General features: G+C 41.6%; 1 long non-coding RNA gene across 1 annotated transcript; it reads right to left on the bottom strand.

The window, feature by feature from the left end:
* Nucleotides 1-2,219: 2,219 nt before the first annotated feature.
* Nucleotides 2,220-4,764, bottom strand: LOC131808213 (uncharacterized). Its single transcript, XR_009344728.1, has 4 exons — nt 4,040-4,764; nt 3,564-3,630; nt 2,831-3,051; nt 2,220-2,716 (listed from the first exon to the last, which is right to left on the bottom strand). It is a non-coding gene; the product is annotated as an uncharacterized LOC131808213 (long non-coding RNA).
* Between the last annotated feature and the right edge of the window lie 17,001 nt (nt 4,765-21,765).

A 21,765-nucleotide genomic window follows, 5' to 3' on the forward strand; every position in this document is an offset into this window, starting at 1 on the left:
GGGATCATGAGTCGGTGTCCCATATTAGGTGTATAGATTACTAAAAAATAAATAAATAAACTTGAACAATTATTTTCTTGTACGCAAGTCTCTTTGGAGACCTTGGTTTATACCAAGAACTAAGTTTGTTTTTTCTTCTTTTTTTTAAGACTTTACTTATTTATTTAAGAGAGAGAGAATGAGCTCACCAAGCGGAGGAGGGGGTGTGGGGGCAGAGGAGGAGAAGCAGACTCCACACTGAGCAGGAAGCCCAGTGCAGGGCTTGATCTCAGACTCTGAGATCATGACCTCAGCTGAAGGCAGATGCTTAATCTACTGAGACACCCAGGTGCCCCCAGAACCAAGTTTTGCATCTATTTAGAACATACTGGGTTACTCTTCAAGCTCAATCATTTTAAACCCAGGTGCAAATAGGGAGGTTCCTCATAATCTGTGGGCATGTACAAAGTATGCATCACTCTGCCTCTAGTGATGAGAACGTTTAGTGAAGCAAGCTCATGGACTATTATTAAAATAAAATAGTTCTCATTTATTATGGACTGAATATCTGTGTTACTCCCAAATTCAGCCTAATTCTCAAAGGGATGGTATTTGCAGGTGGGAGCTTTGGGATAATTAGGTTTAGACAAGGTTCTGAGAATGGAGCTCTCATGATGGAATTAATATCCTTACAAGAAGGGACCAGAGAGCTTGTTTGCTTTCTCTGTCTCTCTTTGCCATGTCAGGAGTCAAGCCAAGAAGACTGCCTTCATCAGACACAGAATCTGCCAGCATCTTGACCTTGGACTTCATAGCCTTAAGAACTGTGAGAAACAGATGTCTGATATTTTCTTATAACAGCCCAAGTAGACTAATACATCATTGTTCTGAAAAAACTTCCAAGATTCACACTCATTCTAAACACCAGCTTTAAGTGACTTTAAAGTCTCTAACTATTTAGCCCCATTGATAAGTCATTCAACATCTCCATTCTCTGTTTCTATAAGGTGGTGGTGTGAACACATGCCCTGAGGTGGCATCCACCATGGACAGGGCAGGGCCCAAGGCAAAGAGAGGGGAAGGACAAAAGATCTAGATCCAGTAACATGGAGGTGATACTGGTTGGACTGATAGCTAGCGATGTCATAGCAGTAACTTTCCAAGGTGCCTTAGACACAAGTTGATATATGAGAAGGGATGGAGGCAACATGGTGGGGACGGTGTCCTTAGAAGAGAGGAGATGCTGAGAGTAACGACGGCCAGTATTTCTTGAGCTTTTACTCGGTGTCAAGCACTACTCCACAAACTTCCCTCTCAATTGCCAAAATGTACCAAAAACTATATGAAGTAGGTGCAATGATCAGCTCCATTTGAGAAAAAGAAACTGAGACTCCCAGAAGTGAGGATTACCAAGTGTCACAGAGCTGCCCTATGAACTGAGTAGAGCTCCAGCCCTCTTGGCCATGCCACCCATGTGCCAACTTCAGTTTTGGTCCATTCTGGAGTGCAAATAGGGGCTACTGAATAGGGGATGGGAAGATTCAGTGAAATGTGTAATGGACTTGAACATTTTTTCGAAAATGAAAATCTCTCTACAAACATCAGAAACTATTGTAGTTATATTTCTCATCTGTTCTGGAGAAGAGAAGGTGTTTTTCAACAGCCGAGAATATCCCTGGCAGGACACCGTGGAAGTTCCTCTATACTATCGGGTAATAGGTGGCTGTCATTCACACCATGGAGTTAAAGCCTGAGATCTCTTGCTGGCATGAGTAATGGTTCCACAAGCAGATGGCCCTGGCAATGAAATACTAAGAGGATCTATGAGAAACACCTGCCTGCAAATAGACCACTCCCCTCGGCCCCCACCACCACCAGCCCTGCTGATCCACTTGCCCTATTTGTTCCCTCAGCTACAGGAAGCTCCCAGCCATGATGCTTAATAACCACAGGTGCTGTGCTTGGGTAATCTGATGGGCACCTCACCCTCTTGACAGCAGCAGCTGCCTCTTCCACATGGCCTCCTTGTCCTCATCTAGAACGTGGGTTGGTATGGGTAGGGACAAGAGACAACATGGGCTGCTGGGGACACACCTGCTTCAGATCTTGTTTACAGATCTCCTCATCCCCCACCTCTACCAGGGACTAGGAGCCCTCCGTGTGCTCAGCAGATGCTTTACCAATGCTGTTTTCACAAGCATGCTGTTTTTCTTTCTTTGTCTTTGTCTTTTTCTTCTCTCTCTCTTTTTTTTTTCTTTCTTTTTTTTTTTTTGGATCAAGGACTTGAAACAGCTGTCCAATGGGCTGCTTGCTTCTAAGAACACATTTCTTCTTCAAACAACAGCTTGAATCTGGAACAGCCTTCAGACCTGATAACCCTCCCTTGGTGATCCATCCATTTTTTTGCTTGCCAAAAGTTTCTCTCAGAACAAGAGAGAAAATAAAGCTGAAAATGTGTTTTTGACAGTGACCATCCTGCAGCTTGGCAGTAACCTTCGGGAAGCCCAGCTCACCCAGCATGGGGAAGCTCTGCCTTCCCGTTCACATTATGGTCCTGGTCCTGGTGCCTTCAAGGGTCATCCTTGCCACAGAAGGAAACTTAATGAACTTCCAGAAAACTTCAATTACCTCTATTTAACATTTTTGTCCTATATTTACAGTTGTTTATTTTACCATGTAAACCCTGCTGTCTCTATGGCTTTGATGTGGAAGGTCTTTTCTCTGTGATCAGAAAGGTCTGCAAAATAAGGGGACACAGGAGAACCAGATGAGACATATTTTGGAAGAGGAGGAATGTAAAGAGAGTGAAAAGGTGTGTAGGTGAGGAGCCCAAAACAATAACTCCTCTTACATTATCCTTTGAAATGGCCGCCATTTTCCTCTTGTGCTTGGAACAAGCCTTCCCCTCTATTCCCTCTTGTTGCTTCTTTTCATCACTCTCTATGTGACCCAAGGACCCCTGGGCTTTCCACTTAGGGTCAGGGAACCCAGGACGTTGAGCTTGACAGTTTTCTGAAGACAATTCAGCCCTGAAAAGCCTTCTGATACTTGTGTATGCTATCATTGGCCAGTCTGTAATGGGCATTATGAGAAAAATATGGGTGAGATCAAAATAATTCATCCTCAGCACTGGAAAAGCAACTCCAAAATCATGCTCTCTATATGGAATGTCTATAGACTGTTGAACATATCTTGAATATATTTTGTGGCTTTGGGATACAATAGACAGAACACAATTGCTATCTCCTTGTTACTTGGTGGTGAAATGAACAGAGCACTAGACTTAGAATCAGGACATGTGAGTTTAAGTTCCAGTTTTGCTAGTGGCCAATGTCTTGGGAAAGTCACATACCTTTCCTCTTTAACCACCTCAAAAATTATAGACATAATCATAATAACCACCACCAATACCACCTATGCATTTTATTTGGGAGTTATGTGCTTGTGGTTCAGATGTGGAAACTGAGGGTGCAAAGCTGGGGAGCAGAGGAGTGGGATCATCATTAGGATCTGCTTATTCCTAGGGGTATCTTTCCATAGCCACACCTTCAAGAAATCAAGGATTTGCTCACTATTGAAACTACCTCTGGTCAGCTCAAGGCACATGTCTTCAAAGTGTCACCTTCATCAGAGTGCTCAGCATGTTCCATTCTGAAACATAAAGACATATACTCATGGTCTTGGCTTTGCACTGCTATCTCAGACTCAATCTCCCTCCCGTTTCCATCTAGCTTCCCTGTAATCTCAGCTGGTGCTCTGTGCCCCATTCTCACTTTTCCCAGTGGCTCCTCTCAGCAGTGGCTGTTTTCCACTCCAGCTATGCTGTTTGGGGTTTTAACCAGTGGTTGGTTCAATATACACCTGTGGTGGTTTATGCTGTGTCAACCTGTTTAACCTAGGAAAAATTTTCTCCAGAGTCCCCTTTCCTGTATTATTTTCCATTAGTGCTGACCAACAGAGGAATTAGTACAAATTTTGGGCTGTAGAAGCAAGGCAGTGGCCATTACCCTCAAGAGATTGCCAGGGGGTTGGATACAATGATGGACAGGGGCAGAAGTACCTGGTCAGGGTCAATTTGTCCTGGTTCTTCTCTGCTCTGTGTCTAGATCATTTTCCAGACCCTCAGCCCTGCAGACCAAGAACTGAATTAGACACCAATAGTGGTAGCTACAGAGGAAACAGCTTTCCATAGATCAATAGAAAATAGATCGTCTTAAGTTATTTATCATGGATTTTTTTTTTTTTCCAAAATGGAGGAATCCTTTCCCCAAGAGGGCAGAGACATTTCTTGGCACCTTATTTTCTGAAACCTTAGGGGTGATCAACCATGCAAAACAGAACTAAGGGCTAAAACCTAAATCAGTGACTCTGATAAGGATTATATGATTTCTGACACTCATGTGGGTCTCCATAAATGTCAAGCCATGTTGCAAAACTCTAAAATGATAATTACCATAAATCCACTCTAAACATAAAAGGTCGGAAAAATAGATGGCCAATGGGAAAATGAAGCAAATTGCAAAGTCAAATGATCAAGAAGATACCTTTCCTGCAAGGTTAAGAGGTGGGTTTTAAGAGGAGTGGGGGCTGCTCTCTGGAAATGTTGCTAGAAGTTACACCAAGAGTCTGGGTGGCCAGCGCCCAAGCTGTCATGGCTATAAAGATAGGGTGTCAGGTGACAGATGGGCTCCACACTCCTTGGTGATGTTACCTGGTGCCTGGGGAGGGACTTGTGCTGAGGGGCCTTGAGGGGCAAGGATCAGCAAACAGGAAGGAATTAAAATGTCTCCTACCAGCAGTGAAGATAAGCCCTTTATAGGGGGCAGGCTGAGTAAGATTAAAAAAAAAAAAAAAAAAAAAAAAAAAAAAAAGTTTGCTCCAGAGGAACAAAGAAGTCATTCTTTTTCTTTGTTATGCGGTGGGGTGGAAGTGGGGGTAGGGGCAGAATGAGGAAACTTCTACTCAAAGCCTTTCAGGAAACTAAGGCAGCCTTTGAAATTCCCATTTTTTATTTCACAACCAACATCCAGTACCTGCTTGGTGTGCCAGCTGGGAGACAGAAGAACCCAAAAGGAGGCCTCTGTGGGTATAGGATGGAGCCACCAATCACCTGTCTGTAGCGGGGAGACTGACAGCAGATGCTGAGTGGGGATGGAACAAGGCTCTAAAGCCAGAGGAGGCACCAAGGCAGGGAAGGGAGCCCTGCCCAGCTGGGGAATGACACAGCATAGGTTGAGCATGTTTGGAGAAACAACAGTTTGGCTTGCCCAGTGCACACAGAAAAGTGATCAGAGATGACATGAATCTAGAAGGCAGGGCCACATGGTAAAGGCCATATAGGTCTTGTTAAGGAAACCAGACTTGGTCCTCAGGGCACTGAGCTCTGTCCATAATTATCTCATCCCCAAGTTTTAAAGCACTAAATTAGGGGCAACTATGTGGCTCAGTTAAGCATCTGCCTTCAGCTTAGGTCATGATCTCAGGGTCTTGGGATGGAGCCCCACTTTGGGTTCTGTGCTCAGCAGGGTGTCTGCTCCTCCCTCTCCCTCTGTGATCTCTCTCACCCTCGCTCTCTCAAATAAATGAAATCTAAAACAAAACAGAACAAAAAAACACTAAATTGTACCTGAACATCTTGAAATTCAAAAGTTGTCTTTCCTCTTTAGAATTTACTTGAGAGCAGAGGTTCAGGGTTCCATCCTCACAAAGGTAGGGGATGGTTCTCCCTGCAGGGTCCTGCAGAGCAGATGCTGGGAGCACTGGGCCAACACTGGAAGGTGAGTTTCCAGATTCAAAGAAACATGGGAACGCTGGCATAAGTCAGAGTCCTAGTGTGAGTTAGAGATTGCCTGAGAACTCCATGTTGGTGAAGAGGTAGGAAATTTCAGATAAAGGTGATTATAAAACCCCACTGCAGAATATACTGGAGTTCAGGCCCATGAGTCAATTCTGTGACACAAGCTATGTGTCAGATGCTCAGTGGCCACACATGACTAGAGGCTATCATACTGGACAGGGCAAACATAGAACATTCCCATCATCACAGACCGTTCTATTGACCTGCTCTAAACACTGACATTTTACATTATCATAAGTGATACTAAACACATAAGTGTTTGGAATCACCCTCCCACATTCCACATTGCCTATTATTTTTCACTAAGTAGAAATTTAGGGATAGAGAATTCTAGAAAAATTCTTGTAATTAGCTAGTTTCAACCCTTTCTCTTACCTGGTTTGTGTATGTGTGTTGATGGCTTATAGGTGTCTTACATGGGCATGTGCACACTTGTTTTTGTGCATGCATGCAATAAAGCAGGGCTCTATTTCATGCTGCATCCCAGGCAAAACTAAACTATCTCTATTAAACCAGCTAAAAAAGTTCTCACAATCTCCATGAGGAGACAGAAAGCACCTGAAGGCAGCACAAGGTATTGAATATGCTGGTGACTCTCCTAGTGCCTCTTGGGCATTGCCTTGCATCTGGTCGGAACACAGGAGAGTCAAAGCTTGACTTGAACTGAGAGAAAAATAAAGAAAGAAAGGAAACGATTTGACTGGCTTTATCTTAAAAAAAAAAAAAAAAAAAAAAGGGCGCCTGGGTGGCTCAGTTGGTTGGACGACTGCCTTCAGCTCAGGTCATGATCCTGGAGTCCCGAGATCGAGTCCCACATCGGGCTCCCAGCTCCATGGGGAGTCTGCTTCTCCCTCTGACCTCCTCGCTCATGTTCTCTCTCACTGTCTCTCTCTCAAATAAATAAATAAAATCTTTAAAAAAAAAAAAAAAGTGAAACATTTGCCCTAGTGTCCCTTTGGTGACCCCATAGTAAGTTAGCCTTTGTTTAAATTCTAATGTAAGTATGTAGGACACAAGTATAGTTGAAAGTAAACCCTGAAAAATCTCTGAAATTACCCAGAAAGATGATGCTATACCGCAATTGGTATGGGCAAACTTCCAGCATCAGTTTCTCCTCCAGCAACAGAAAAAAAATTGGCTATTTCCTTACACAAGCAACTGGTGAAGTGTTGGTTGGAGTTCCAGTATTCATTTGTGGGAACACAAGAATCTTACCAGTTGCTCATGCTAGGAGAAACAGACAGGATCCAAACCAAGGGAGCAGCAGAGTTCATAGGCAGTCCTTCTCAACCAGTGGGATGGCAGCTAAGTGCAGGGAGGACCAGCTAGCTCTCTCTCAATGTACAGAGCAGGACCCATGGGCATTAAGTGCACCTATGATGTGACACCAGAGTGTTGCCATGGCAACTATCTATGAATAAACATAATCACCCCCACACTGCACACCGCTGCCTCTCAGACCAAACTCTTGCCAGGCCACTGGGCCAGATTTCCATAGTCTGGATGGCTTGGTTGTCCACATAGGCAACATTTGCAATGCAGAGGTAGCTCTGCCAGCTAATTCCTTTCTGCCTTAAGTCCCACCCCTTGCCAGGTAGAGAGAGGATCTCTCTATGACAAAACAGATAGTGCCCTCATGGCCTCAAAACAAGATGATGACCCTGATTTCAAATAACACCAAATAGAAGTGTTAGCAAGTAGGTGTGACAGGGAGCAAGAAAAGTGGCAACAGCTGAGTGTTCTGGGGGCCAGGCACATGGTTCTGAACATTCATGGCTGTGAGTACCCAACCAAGCTATTTCACTAGAGCTTTCTTTTCCTGATAATGTGAGGGAGGAGACTGAACTTCCAAGAGCAAGATGACAGAAAACAAAATCATTTCTGTACTGATTTGTTACAGGCTCTGGGGGGTCTCTTATCAGAAGTGGGTCAACAGGGCTATATTACATGATCCTAAAAATGTGAAATTAAAAAAAAATTACTGTCTTAATGTTTCCTATGTAATGTAAAGAGAAAGTACCAATGTCAAATTATTTTCATATTTCCACCCAGATGGTTGCTGTCTAGACCAGCTATTGAGGGCAGCTTAGGGGGCTTAAAATTTTTCTGTTTATCACACTTGCCTAACATGTGTTTTAGGGGCCAGGAAACATTTGCTTTTTTTTTTTTTTATTGTTTTATATTTTGGAAGTGATTTTGAAATTGGATTTACGAATGCCACACACACTCTACTGAGTTGGAGATCACTGGAGTCCTCACCCACTGAAGACATATTGCACCAGCCTTAGAATATAGGTTCACCTGCCCTTTCCTGTCACAGGGAAAGACATGGAGATTGCAGATAGATTGTACCTAGAAAGGTAGCACTTAGGGGTGCCTGGATGGCTCAGTTGGTTAAGTGTCTGCATTCAGCTCAAGTCATGAGATCAAGCCTGCTTCTCCTCCCTGCCCCCAACTTGTACTCTCTCTATCTCTCTGTCTAAAAAAGAAAGAAAGAAAGAAAGAAAGAAAGAAAGAAAGAAAGAAAGAAAGAAAGAAAGAAAGTGTTTTTAAAAAACTAAAAAGAGAAAAGAAAGGAAAAGAAAAAAAGAGAAGAGAAGAGAAGGAAAGGAAAGGAAGGAAGCACTTAAAATTAATCGGTGCTGTTACTCAAAAATTTATGCAGGCCATGAAACCAATAAAATTGTTCTTAAAAATAGCATGCTTCACTTGATATGATTTAACTTTTTATTTGATAAAAGTTATATGTTAACTATAAAATCATTGATTTTAGGATAAGCAAATGTTACCAATTTAAACTAAGAATTAGTATGCCAGCTAGTTGTTAAACTAATAAAATGACTCCTTTTTTAATTTTATGGATTGAGGTCCATGGCATACAAATTTATTTGAAAACAAGGCCAGTTATTTTCCTGAAGAGAGCCTGAAAACCATAAGAATAGACCAAACTCCCCATTGTACAGAAGAGAAAAATGAGACCCAGAAAGGGTAATTAGTAAGTCATAGACCAGTTCATCAGCAGAGGAGAAAAGTGTCATATCTTTTCTTCTAGGTCCACTAAGGTTTTTATTTTACTCTACTGATTCTCTCCCCTCAATAAGCTCAGGAATAAGTTGGAATTCCCAATTCATTTCTGAAGTGAAGGTACACAGAGTAGCTCTGTGTTATGGCTAGCCACCAGCAAATAAAATCTTAACTATATTAAAATCTTTTTTTTTTTTTAGAAACTGAAAGCTAACTGAGATTTCAGCTCTTCAAAGAGCAGGTAGGCAAGCTGGCTGTGCTTGGACTCCTAACAGCCTGACACTAGATGACCAGCGCAGGTGAACTGCCTTGGGGACAGCCACCCGGCAGGCTCAGAGTACACATTTGTCAGTGCTCTCTGATAGAAGAAATCTAGGCTGGCAGGCAGCGGTCAGTGTCCCCAGTTTCCTCACCAACTCACCTGTCACCTGACCCTTCCTGACCTTCACGAGTCACCTAAGGCCACCCAAACATATTTTGATCTAGATTTATTAACAACAGCAACAAAAAGCAGAATGGGCCTTGAGGGGAAAGGCCATTTTGTCTCTGAATAGGAGAGGGGGTGTCTGGGAGTAATGGAGGGAAATAGGAGGAGAAATTAAAATACCAGCAGGGACTAATAAAGCTATGTGTGTAAGTGGTTTTTTAGCATCATTGTGGAAATTTAGTACCTACTGGTTCCTGGCACTGCCTATTTCCCATTGTGTCTGAAAGGTGGCTGGGGGGGGTTGTGACCACAGCCCTGACAAAGTCAGTACACCCAGCCGGTGGGCTGGCTCACGGATAGAGGGACCTGTGTACCCCCAGCCCAGTAAGTAACAGGAGTCTGAGGACACCTAAGGATTAAAAAGTGCCTTTAGTGCAGTAATTCCATCTTGCTGAATGGGTACAGTTGCCAGGTAAGGAAAACAGAAAAGAAACTGTTGCACTCTGTAAGTCAGAGAAGGTGTGGAACTTTGCTAAGGCCCTCTGAATGGTTGACAATAAAACAAGGGAAGCCCCCAGCTTTCCTGTGTCCTATTAGTGTTCTTTCCACCACAACCACCATTTCTGAGGAGGAAGCTTTAACTGACAAGGAGCTTGAGGCTTATCAACTTACTTAATTTATCTGTAGGCCAGAGTGCTTTGGGAAATTTTATCAAACAAGCAAAAAGCAAACAATCAACAGAATAACTAACTCCACATGTGAGAGGCAGACTTTTCTCCACTTCCACTGACCTCGCTGTGACCACTCAGGTGGGCTCTGGATACCACTGGCAACCTGCCTCACTGGCTTTTGGTCTGCTCCTGTTTACCTGTTTTATCAAGAAAGGGACAGTGTGTCAGTGCCTTGCAGGGAATTAATAAAGATAAGAGAGGCCCTAGCTACCAAACAGAGTTTTCAAAAACCTTCCCCTGGTTTCCCTGGCTGTAGGGCTGCATGCACAGACACACAGAGCCACTGAAGCAGGGACTATTATCGCCATCTGATTATTGTCATTATAATGTCTATTCAGTTGCCCCTTTGTAAGTTCCTAGAGGGCAGGGACCATGTCTTAGGCTGCTTTTCATGAGTTTATGCCTTCCTGCTTCCATTCACTCATCCTACAAACATTTATTGAGTGCAGCCCTCACTGTGCCCACACAGGGCCACGGACACAGAAAATACATCACAGCCTGTGTGTTCCTCAGCAGCACAGCCCTGCCCTGGCTGTGAACTGTCGTTCACCATTATGGGAACAGAGACCCAAATAAGGCACAGGCTGCACCATCTATAGCCTCAAGTCCATGAGGCAATGGGTGGCATCCTCCCCCAACATCTTTGCTCCATCCAAACTTCTATAATATGCCCATATTTCTTTTATAGTAAAAACAGCAATCTAATAAAGTCTACTTTTTAAACCTACTACTATTTTAAACCTAAAATTCTACTTTTCTCATCCTTGGCTACCCATTTGAATCACCTGAGGAACATTGAAATCCAGGTGGTGGGTCCCCCACACAGTGAGTCTGATTTCTTGGCTTGGGCATTGGGAGTTTTCAAAGTTCCCCCAGGTGATTCTAATGTGCAGCCAAATTAAGAACCGCCACGCAAAACCCAGAGAGGGGGAAGAAACCTGCAAGCTCATAAGCAGGGGTTACTCTTAGATTTGTTTCTCTGTGAACCTGCCATGCATTTTGGACCCCAAGATCCTGACTTTTCCTGTCCTGATCTCATATCACTCATCTGCCCCCCTGTACCTAAAATCTTAGTGCGCTCCATGTGTTCCTGCCTGCTCTTGCCTCCACCCCCTTTGCCTGGGGACTCAGAACACACATGCTTCCGTGCTCTCTGGTTCAGCTAAGTCTCCAGGATTCTGACCCAACATGAAGTCATCTGCCTTACAATATGCTCTGTCTTCTGACTTTAAAAAGCCTGCTCACCTCCATTCTATGCACACCAGGACTCCTCTCTGTGGACACCAGGACCCCACTTCTTCTCAGCTCGGAGTGAAAACCTCTTTTCTATTCCCCTCACTGTCAGGTACATGCCACTCCCCACCCCTCTCCACTGTGGTGGCACTGATGTCCTTTGGGAAGGAGATCCTTGTTGAGGTATGTGCACATACAGCCTTTTGGTGGTTTTGGGAGATGCCAGGTGGACCTGTGGAGGGCTCCAAAGATCATTCCAGATGACAAATACCAGAGGGTGCATAGCCTTGTCCTTGAAGTCCTTCGAAAGGTCATGTGGACAAAGATGACTCCTGGAATGTGCAAATCAAAACGACAATTAATCATTTTTAGAAAAAAATATAAATTTTGTCAAGGAGGTGGAGAAATTTCAGGGCTGATGGGAAAATAAAACAGTATAGCTGCTCTGGAAGGTTGTTTTGTGGCTCCTCAAAAAATTTTAGCATAGAATTCCCCTAAGACTCAGCAATTTCACTCCAAGGCATATACCCCACAAAATTGAAAACAGCTGCTCAAATGTATGTACATCATCATGTCCATAGTAGCATTATTCCTCACAACCAAAAGATGTCACATGTCAGACAAATGGATACATTCATGAATGAAACTACATATATATTTTTTGGATGAAATTATATATATAAGATATACATATTAGATATATATTATATATGAATAAAATTATACATATGTAGATTATCATATATTGAAAAATATAATTGTTTAGTGAATAATCTATATTATAATAAAGTATATTGATTCAACAGGTATTTACTGTTAGATTACCTTACAAAATACAGAACACACACCAAAATTGAAACTGAAGGATGAGGTTAAAAATATAAAGGAATTTCTCTCTCTTCGAGCCCCCAGTGGGACCACCAATGTGCTAGACTACTCCCACAATTGTTTCCCTTTGCCACCATATTCCAGAAGTTAAAATCTGAAGAGATTTCCCACCCTCTATATTTGCTTTCTTTTCTGGCTTCACTGACGATTTAGATTTAAGGACAAGATTCGCTGCGCTGCTGTTTTTAAGGTAATTGTTTTCTTTTCCAAATTACCTCTGGATAGACAGCATGGGTATTTGGATTCTTTCATCAATCCGTCTGCTTGGAAGACAAAACTGTGTTTAGGATGTGCCCATGAACACAATGAAATACAGGTGGGGAGCTCTGGTGCTAGAACATGAATGCAGACATGTAGGTTTGAAGACCTCCAAACACAGAGCTATTTTCAACTTCATACTTTACTCATCCCCAGACCCCTTGATAGGTAAGAAGCATGTATCCTGAGAGTCCAAGTGAGGGCTGGCGATAAGGCAGCTGGGTGGTGACTGGCATCCAGGTCTGAGGTCACACTGGCTGGTGTGAGGGCTTGAAGGGTGGATTTCAAGGACGCCATCACCCTGAAGCTGACTTCTGTGGTTGCCATTATGAAGATGTGAAAACACTCCTTAGATAGTTGTAGCTAAGAGTTGACCCTTGAACTACATGGGGGTTAAGGATGCCAGTCCCCCATGATAACTCTTGACTCCCCCAAAACTAAACTACTTATAGCCTCCTGGGACTGAAAGCCTTACTGATAACATAAACTATTGATTAACACATACTGCGCACATTGTGGGTATTTCGCATTGTCTTCTTAAAATAAACTAGAGACAAAAATATGTTATTAAGGGGCGCCTGGGTGGCTCAGTGGATTAAGCCGCTGCCTTCGGCTCAGGTCATGATCTCAGGGTCCTGGGATCGAGTCCCGCATCGGGCTCTCTGCTCAGCAGGGAGCCTGCTTCCCCCCCTCTCTCTCTCTGGCTGCCTCTCTGTCTACTTGTGATTTCTCTCTGTCAAATAAATAAATAAATAAATCTTTAAAAAAAATGTTATTAAGGAAATCGTAAGGAAGAGAAATACATTTAAAGTCCTGTACTGTTTTTATTTTTTTTAATCTGCATATAAGGTTATCTGTACAGTTCAAATCATGCTGTCCAGGGGTCAACTGTGTGTCTACCATGTGATACGTGAAAAACGAACATGGGGACGCATTACTTCTAAGCAAGGCAAGGCAAAGCAGGAGAAATCAATTCTGAAAAGATAAGTTTGTTTGATTAAAACATTTTGTTTTCAAAATAAAATCCATGAACTGCTTTAATCTATTCTAAAGCGTAATGGGCAAGTTGACAAGGAAATCTACATATTTTGAACCATATGCAGTGCTAGTACCTGACCACTTCAGACCTACGGAAGCATAAAGTTCAAATAGTTCAACCTAACCCTTAGGTAACATAATCAGTAAAGTGTGACATTTCATCAGAAAATCTTTTACTGGGTATAAAAAGTATAGTGGGGGGATGCCTGGGTGGCTCAGTCGTTAAGCATCTGCCCTCAGCTCCATCATGATCCCAGGGTCCTGGGATCGAGCCCCGTATCTGGCTCCCTGCTCAGAGGGAAGCCTGCTTCTCCCTCTCCCACTCCCTCTGCTGCTGTTCCCTCTCTCATTGTGTCTCTCTCTGTCAAATAAATAAATAAATAATCTTTTTTAAAAAAAGTATATTGGGTATATTGGGGAGGATCTAATTTAAGAGCAATTATCCAAGAGAGAAAATTAAATCAGCAACAATTACATTTTAATGAATACAGGAATGCTTCCTAAAAGAAGAAAAAAACAGGGAAATATCAACAGGCAAATATATAATATATGTTTTACACACATAGTGATATGGAAAGTAATGGATGGACAGACAAAAAATCTATATTCATTTCAAAACTGTTCTCTGGTAGCAGACACTCTGTAGAAGGACAGATCATCATCAAGAGCGTTGAAAAATTGATAGAATGCAATGAGAAGGTGCAATGTCACTTGTCGTCAAGCAGATAGCAGACATGCTGGATGGGACCAGGGTTCAGACAAAGGCTCCTGTATGGTGGGAACAGGTATAAGACAGATGGTTGGTTAAACATTGCCAGCATACTTGAGCAGTGCCATTTGGCGGTCAGAGCCTGGATAATGGTCACAAGGACATTGTGTAGCAGCGCATTGGCTAGTTTCAACCCCAAGAAAGCTATTGCTTATCTTTGTTGGTTTTGCAAAGATTAAGGCTGTTTCTCCCCTTTGAATGCAGCACAGCTGCCCAGCAAAGCATTCCTGGAGTTTTGTCTGGATTCCGGCTGCTAAGAGGGGCCAAGTAAAACTTGGCACATGCAAAGACTTGTTCTGCTCGTCATTGGAGTTGCTTTCCCTCCAAAGACCCAGCTCAGTCTTTATACTTCTGTGGTGCTGGAGGAGGGGGCTAACTCTGGAATCATGGTGAAATCTCTTCAGTGAAACCTCCCCCGTGGGCTTCAAAAAGCATCTGCAATGGATTTATTAGGACTGGATTTATTTAGGACTGATTCATTTGCTACTTTTGTGGAAAAGGGTAAACACCATCGTAAATTCCATCCGGTGAATCATGGGGAGGCGGTGGTTCAAATTAAACGTGTTTGCTTTCGGAAGGGAGCCCTTGGCTTCTTATCTTTATGTACAGAAGAAAATAGAGCTCACCCTGGCCCCTACAGCCAATGGAAACGCACCTGGCCTGGTCAGCTGGCGAGGCTGGGCTTCCAACCTGCTGCTCCTCTGTGTTGTTTGCAGACAGAGAGAGAGGATGTAATGCAAAGGGGCTGGCCCAGTGGCTGTGCCTACAGCCCCAGACCCAAGGGGTTACAGTCATTATCTGGGCATGTTAGGAAAAAGTGATGCCTTGATCAATGGGGTATTTCTGACAGCTCAGATGACTTTATCTTCTTTTATAGGTCGTGTGTAGGAACCTAACCTTACTGAACAAGTGCTGTATTTACTTTAGGCAACATCCTCAGACTAAATTAGATCAATTCCAGTTATAAAATTGAGATACTGTGCCCAGGGGATAGACCCTAAAATTATCCTTTTTTACTACATCTACAGAGTCAAAGAAAAAGCCAAAAAAAAAACTATGTATATACATGTATGTATGCATTTATACACGTGTGTATATACATATATACACACAAGTATGTCTGTATATATATATACATACATATATATATCCTCTCTCTCTTCACACACACACACACACACACATTCAGCTAGGCCTCAGTGTCTGCACTTAGTATCAGGTGTAGTCATGAGGAGTCAACCACCAGCAGCAAAGCACGACTGCTTTTGTGATCAGGGTGATCAGGTACCCATTGCAGGACAGGAGATCCCACTGGGAAACAATGTGCTAAATTTTGTGTTACCATATTTTGGGAATTCAAAAGAAGAGAAAAACATGGGCTGAGAAGGGCACCCCAAAATTCTTTACAACATTTAAATGTACTTTGTACTCAAGTGCAAAGAATTGAAATAATAATAACACTCAGGTCATGACACATCATGTTTACACAAGGCCCCTCTGTTGATTTCGTTTACTTTGTTATTTCCCCTTGACCCTCCCTCTGTATTCTGGGACCCAAACCGCTTGGTCACAAAGGCACCACCCAAATGTATTTCATCCATAGGTTGGGATCTGGGCAGACCCATGAAGGTTGTATGGGGCTGTTTGTTCTGACAGTGCTTGTTTGAGAGTGGAAGGACTTCTGCTGATTTCAGGTCAACTTTTCTGCTAGGATCCCAATAAAGGATTGCTATTTTCCCCATGCTATGTCCATGCAACCTGGTTTCAGTATGCATTGGTGGATAGAGAGTCATACCCATCTTTTTGTCCTCTCATTTTTTAAAAAGGTACATTTACTAGTTTGTTTTTTGTTTGTTTCAGAGAAAGAGAGAGAAGAGGGAGAGAGAGCACAGGGAGGGGCAGAGGGAGATGGAGAGAAGCAGACTCTGCTAAGTGCAGAGCCCAAGGTGGGGCTGATCCCACAACCCAGAGATCATGACCTTAGCTGAAATCAGGAGTCAGACGATCAATTTACTGAGCCATCCAGGTGCCCCTGTCATCTCACTTTTGAAAGAATCAGATTTTAGGGGCACCTGGGTGACTCATTGGGTTAAGGGCTCTGGTAATGATCTCAGGGTCCTACAATGGGGCCCTTTATCAGACTCCCTGCTTTTCACTCTCCCTCTGTTCCTCCCCCCTGCTCGTGCTCTTTCTCTCTCAAAAAAGCAAATTAAATCTTTTTTTAAAAAAAATCAGATTATAATAGGGATTTGGGGCTGTCTCGTTGATTTCTTATCTTTCTTATGTTCTTCCTATCACTTTGGCTTTATTGTATTTATTATTTTCTCTCTTTTTTAATATGTTTAGTGATGTCCTTAGGTCTTTGGCTTTTAATATATCTTGGTTACTGTTAGTGTATTCAAAATGATACAAAACTAAGTGCTACTTTAGCTGTGGGCCACAACATTTGACATTTGACACTGTCATTATTGTTCCTTTCTAGATATGTTGTAATACCTTTTAAATTTTCCTCTTAACCAATCACTGTGTAGTGTAGTTGTTTTTTTTTTTTTTTTTTAAGATTTTATTTATTTATTTGACAAAGAGAGAGATCACAAGTAGGCAGAAAGGCAGAGAGAGAAGGGGAATCAGGCTCCCTGCTGAGAAGAGAGTCCGATGTGGGGCTCGATCCCAGGACCCTGAGATCATGACTTGAGCCAAAGGCAGAGGCTTAACCCACTGAACCACCCAGACACCCTAGTATAGTTGTTTTATAGTCCAAGGAAATGTTTGAAGTTTTTTTGTTGTTACTAATTTCTTATTTACATCATTATAATCAGGCAGCGTAATCTGTATATACTGATTACATGATACTTATTGAAGCTTCCTTTTTTCTGTGAGAACTTAAAATGAATATTCTATGGATATATGTTTGATGTTTATCTATTAGATTGGTGCTTCCCAATAGAAATAAATGCAATAAGAAATAATACAGAGCGGATGCCTGGGTGGCTCAGTTGGTTAAGCGGCTGCCTTCGGCTCAGGTCATGATCCCAGCGTCCTGGGATTGAGTCCCACATCGGGCTCCTTGCTTGGTGGGGAGCCTGCTTCTCCCTCTGCCTCTGCTGCCACTCTGCCTGCCTGTGCGCTCTCTCTCTCTATCTGGCGAATAAATAAATAAAATCTTTTTAAAAAAAAAAAAAAAGAAATAACACAGAGGACATGGGGAGATGGAGAGAAGGCAGCTGGGGGAAATTGGAGGGGGAGACGAACCATGAGAGACTATGGACTCTGAAAAACAATCTGAGGGTTTTGGAGGGGTAGGGGTTGGGAGGTTGGGTGAGCCTCGGGGTGGGTATTACGGAGGGCATGTATTTCATGGAGCACTGGGTGTGGTGCATAAACAATGAATTCTGGAACATTGAAAAGAAATTTTAACCAACTGAGCCACCCAGGCGTCCCGAAAAGAAATTTTAAAAAAATAAAATTTTTTAAAAAATTTAAAAAATTAAAAAAAGAAATAAAATGCAAGCCACATATATAATTGTATTTATTTTCTAGCAGCCATATTAACAAAGCAAATGTATATAGGTAAAATTAATTTTAATTATTAATATTAATCAAAAATACATCAATAACTCTTAAAATTCAACACCAAAATAAACAAACAATCTGATTTAAAGATGGGTAGAGAAGCTGAATAGATGTTTTTTTTCCAAAGAAGACATACAGATGTTCAATGGACACACAAAAAGGTGCTCAACATCACTCATCATAAGGGAAATGCACATCAAAACCACAACCTTATACCTGTCAGAATGGCTAGTATCAAAAAGAAAAGAAACAACAGGTACTGGTGAGGATGTAGAGAAAAAGGAACCTTTGTGTGCAGCACAATTGGTGGGTACTGTGGTGCAGCCACTGAGGAAAACAGTATTGAGTTTCCTCAAAAAATTAAAGATGGAAATGCCATATGGTCCAATAATTCCATTACTGGATATTTACTCAAAGAAAATGAAACACTTATTCAAAAAGATATATGGATCCCTATGTTTATTGCAGCATTATTTACAGTAACCAAGATGTGGAAGCAACCTAAGCATCCATTGGCAGACATATGGATAAAAAAGATATGGTATATGTAGAGAATGGAATGATTTCAGTCATAAAAAAGAATGAAATTTTGCCATTTGAGTCATGGATGGACCTAGAGGGTATTATGCTAAGTGAAGTAAGTCAAACAGAGAAAGACAAATACCATATGATTTCACTTATATGTGGAATCTGAAAAGAAAACAAAAGCACAAACAAACAAAAACCAGATTCAAATATAGAGAACAAACTGGTGGTTGCCAGTGGGGGGATGGGCAGTTGGGAGAAATAGGTAAAGGGGATTAAGAGGTACAAACTTCCAGTTATAAAATAAATAAGGGACAGAGATGGAAAGTACAGCATAAAGAACATTGTCAATAATATTGTAATAATGGTGTATGGTGACAGATGGTGACTACACTTACAATGATGAGCCCTAAATAATGTATAGAACGGTTGAATCTATGTGTTGTACATCTGAAACTAATATAACATTGTATGTCAATTATGCTTCAATTAAAAAATTTTAAGAAATAAAAAAAAATTAAGAAATAGTTAAAATTAAATAGAATTAAAATTCACTGACTCACTCACATTACCCATTACCCACTTTTCAAATACTGAAGAGCTCTCTGTTGTTCTCTGCTATCATATTGGACAACGTGCATTAAATTATCCTTATAACTGCTTTTCACATATTTCAAATCTTTGCTATTTTTTGTCTCTTGATCAGATAGTTTTTATTTATTTTTTAAAAAGATTTTATTTTTTATTTGAAAGAGGGAGAGAAAGCAAGAGCAGGCAGAGGGAAGGGGAGAAACAGTCTCCCTGCTAAGCAGAGAGCCTGATGTGGGGCTCCATCCCAGGATCCTGAGATCATGACCTGAGCCAAAGGCAGATGTTTAAAAACTGAGCTACCTAGGTACCCCCAGATAGTTTTTATTTGAAAGATATATTGGCAACTCCTGCTAAACTATCTATGAGACCTTGGTATCTGAAGTTATACGTATTTCCACCCCTGTTTATTTTGTCTCTTTTAGGTGCTCTTGTTTTATGGATAGTGACACATCCATTCTCCATATTCTTAACTTTTCTTTTGTATTTGTCATCTCTTTAACTGCCTGAGCTCTGCAGAAGTTTTTTGTTTTTTTTTTTTAATTTATTTTATTTGACAGACAGAAATCATAAGTAGGCAGAGAAGCAGGCAAGGTTGGAGGGGAAGCAGGCTCCCTGGTGAGCAGAGAGCCTGATGCGGGGCTCAATCCCAGGACCCTGAGATCATGACCTGAGCTGAAGGCAGAGATTTAACCCACTGAGCCACCCAGGCGCCCCTCTGTAGAAGCTCTTAATCTGATCTTCTGCTCCTTAATTTGTACTGCCCCTGAATCCACCCTGCTATTCAGTCCCTCCACTGAGCTCTTTATTTCAACAACTGAAGTTTATGTCTGTGTGTTCCTGTTTTGTGCTTCCTGATCTCTTTGAGGATATTTATTAAGCTTCTGACCTATCAGTGTTGTGTTATCCAGTGGAAGTCACTTAGTTGTTAACAATGCTCCCAGTAAATCTTTTTATTTTCCTGTGAGCCCACCCATACTTGAGAGCACCAGTTTCCTTTGTGTGTCAGATGTCCCTTAAAGATGGAATAAGGCCCAGGCCAGGACTTCCCCTGCTTTCTGGTGAGAACACAAGTCAGAAATGGTGTCAGAGTGGAGGACTTTGATGCTTATAGTCAGCTAGAGCACACCCAGATTGACCCACCAGGGAACTGAGATGCTCTAGAGAGCTCTAGAGAGCTCCTAAGAGAGCTCCTGAGACCAGATGCTTTTTCCACAGCTACCTCCTTTGAAATTATCACCCACATGGCCCAGGTGGGAGCTGGAGTGGAGAGTGTGCTCAGGGACCAATGATGTGCTGCCTTCTGTTATGCCTTCTGCACCCCAGCTGGTGCTGGGCTAACAGGCTGGTGGGACTTGTTCCTCACCAAGATGATGGAGTAAGCAGTTATCTTCCCCAGGGAAGTGTGGGGAAAGAAAACCAGATAATAGAGAAACCCCGGCCAACTTTTCTTTGATCCCTGGCCACTGCCCACTAAGTTGCTGCTTTCCTGATTCACTGAGAGAACCAACAACCTTCAGCATTCCATCTGTGGTTCATCATGTTTAAGATCGATCTCCATTTCATTACTTCTCATCTGGCCAGAATCTCAGAAAATGATGCTTAAAAAGACACATAAAAGTGTTGGCAAGAATCACTATCTTGATATTATTATCGTTTTGTTGTATTTCTTTTCACTATGATTTTCAACAAATTCTGAGAGTTGAAGTGAGAATCAGAGAGATCTTGCTAGGTTCTTTAACCTTCCCAAACCTCATCAGCAAAATAGGGACAATAAGGGAATCTCATTCTTTGGGCTTGGAAGAGTCAATAAAATCATGCATACAGTAAGTCCTCGTTAAATAAGGAAAAAGGGTCACAACTGTCCAGGCCTCATACTCCTTTAACCCATTGACTTGTTGAAAGGATTAAGGATTAAACGCCTAGCACCATGGTCAGTTTAGTAACATTTCCCTGAAAAACAAACAAACAAAAAAACAAAAAGAAAACCCTCAGATAATCAATATATCAAGTTCTTAAAGCCATGATAACACATGACCTCTCATAGTTCAGGTATGTTGCTCACAATTTGACAATGAAGAGTAAATATGGAAAAGTGGTACAATTATTTGTCCAAGGCTATCAGGAAATTTTCCAGGTTAATACCAGCAGTCCTTAATCAATGAACCATCCACACTTACAAATGGGTAGCAGGAAAGAGCCATGGAGAAAAACCCTTCTCCTCTTACATTGCTTCTCAACTTTGAAATGATGTATGAGTCATTAACAAGACTTAATGGGCTGCTCTAAAAACCAACTCATGTATGGCACTAGAATTTAGAGTATATTTCCAGTCATCCATTCAGTACAAAGGCAAGCAAACAAAGTCAATCTTTCAGACAAGACCTTTACCTAATTGGGAAATGTTTGGGCCTACAGTGTTCAGTACGGTAGCTGTGACCCACATGTGGCTATTGAGCACTTGAAACATTCTGGTCCAAATTGAGATGTGCTCTGAGTGTAAAATACACACTAGATTTTGGTGATTTAGTATGCAAAAAATAATGTAAAATATCTCATTAATATGTTTATATTGATTAACTGCTGACATAATGCTTGGATATATTAGGTTAAATAAAATATTATTAAAGTAAATTTTACCTGTTTTTTTAAATTTTCTAAAGATTAATTATATTTTTAGAATTTAACTGGTTGTATAAATCTCTTTATAATTATCAAATAAGTATCAAATATTTACATTTATTTGTTCAATGGAAAGACCATTTTAACCAGGAATTTAACAAGGTACCATGTTTCTGAAACATGTCATTTACAATCACTTCTTAGAAATCTGGGGTGACATTCAAGTTATTTCAAAAAGATTGTACCCATTTAT

The sequence above is a fragment of the Mustela lutreola genome, chromosome 9 (genome assembly GCF_030435805.1).
Source record: "Mustela lutreola isolate mMusLut2 chromosome 9, mMusLut2.pri, whole genome shotgun sequence".
In the NCBI taxonomy this organism is placed as follows: domain Eukaryota; kingdom Metazoa; phylum Chordata; class Mammalia; order Carnivora; family Mustelidae; genus Mustela; species Mustela lutreola.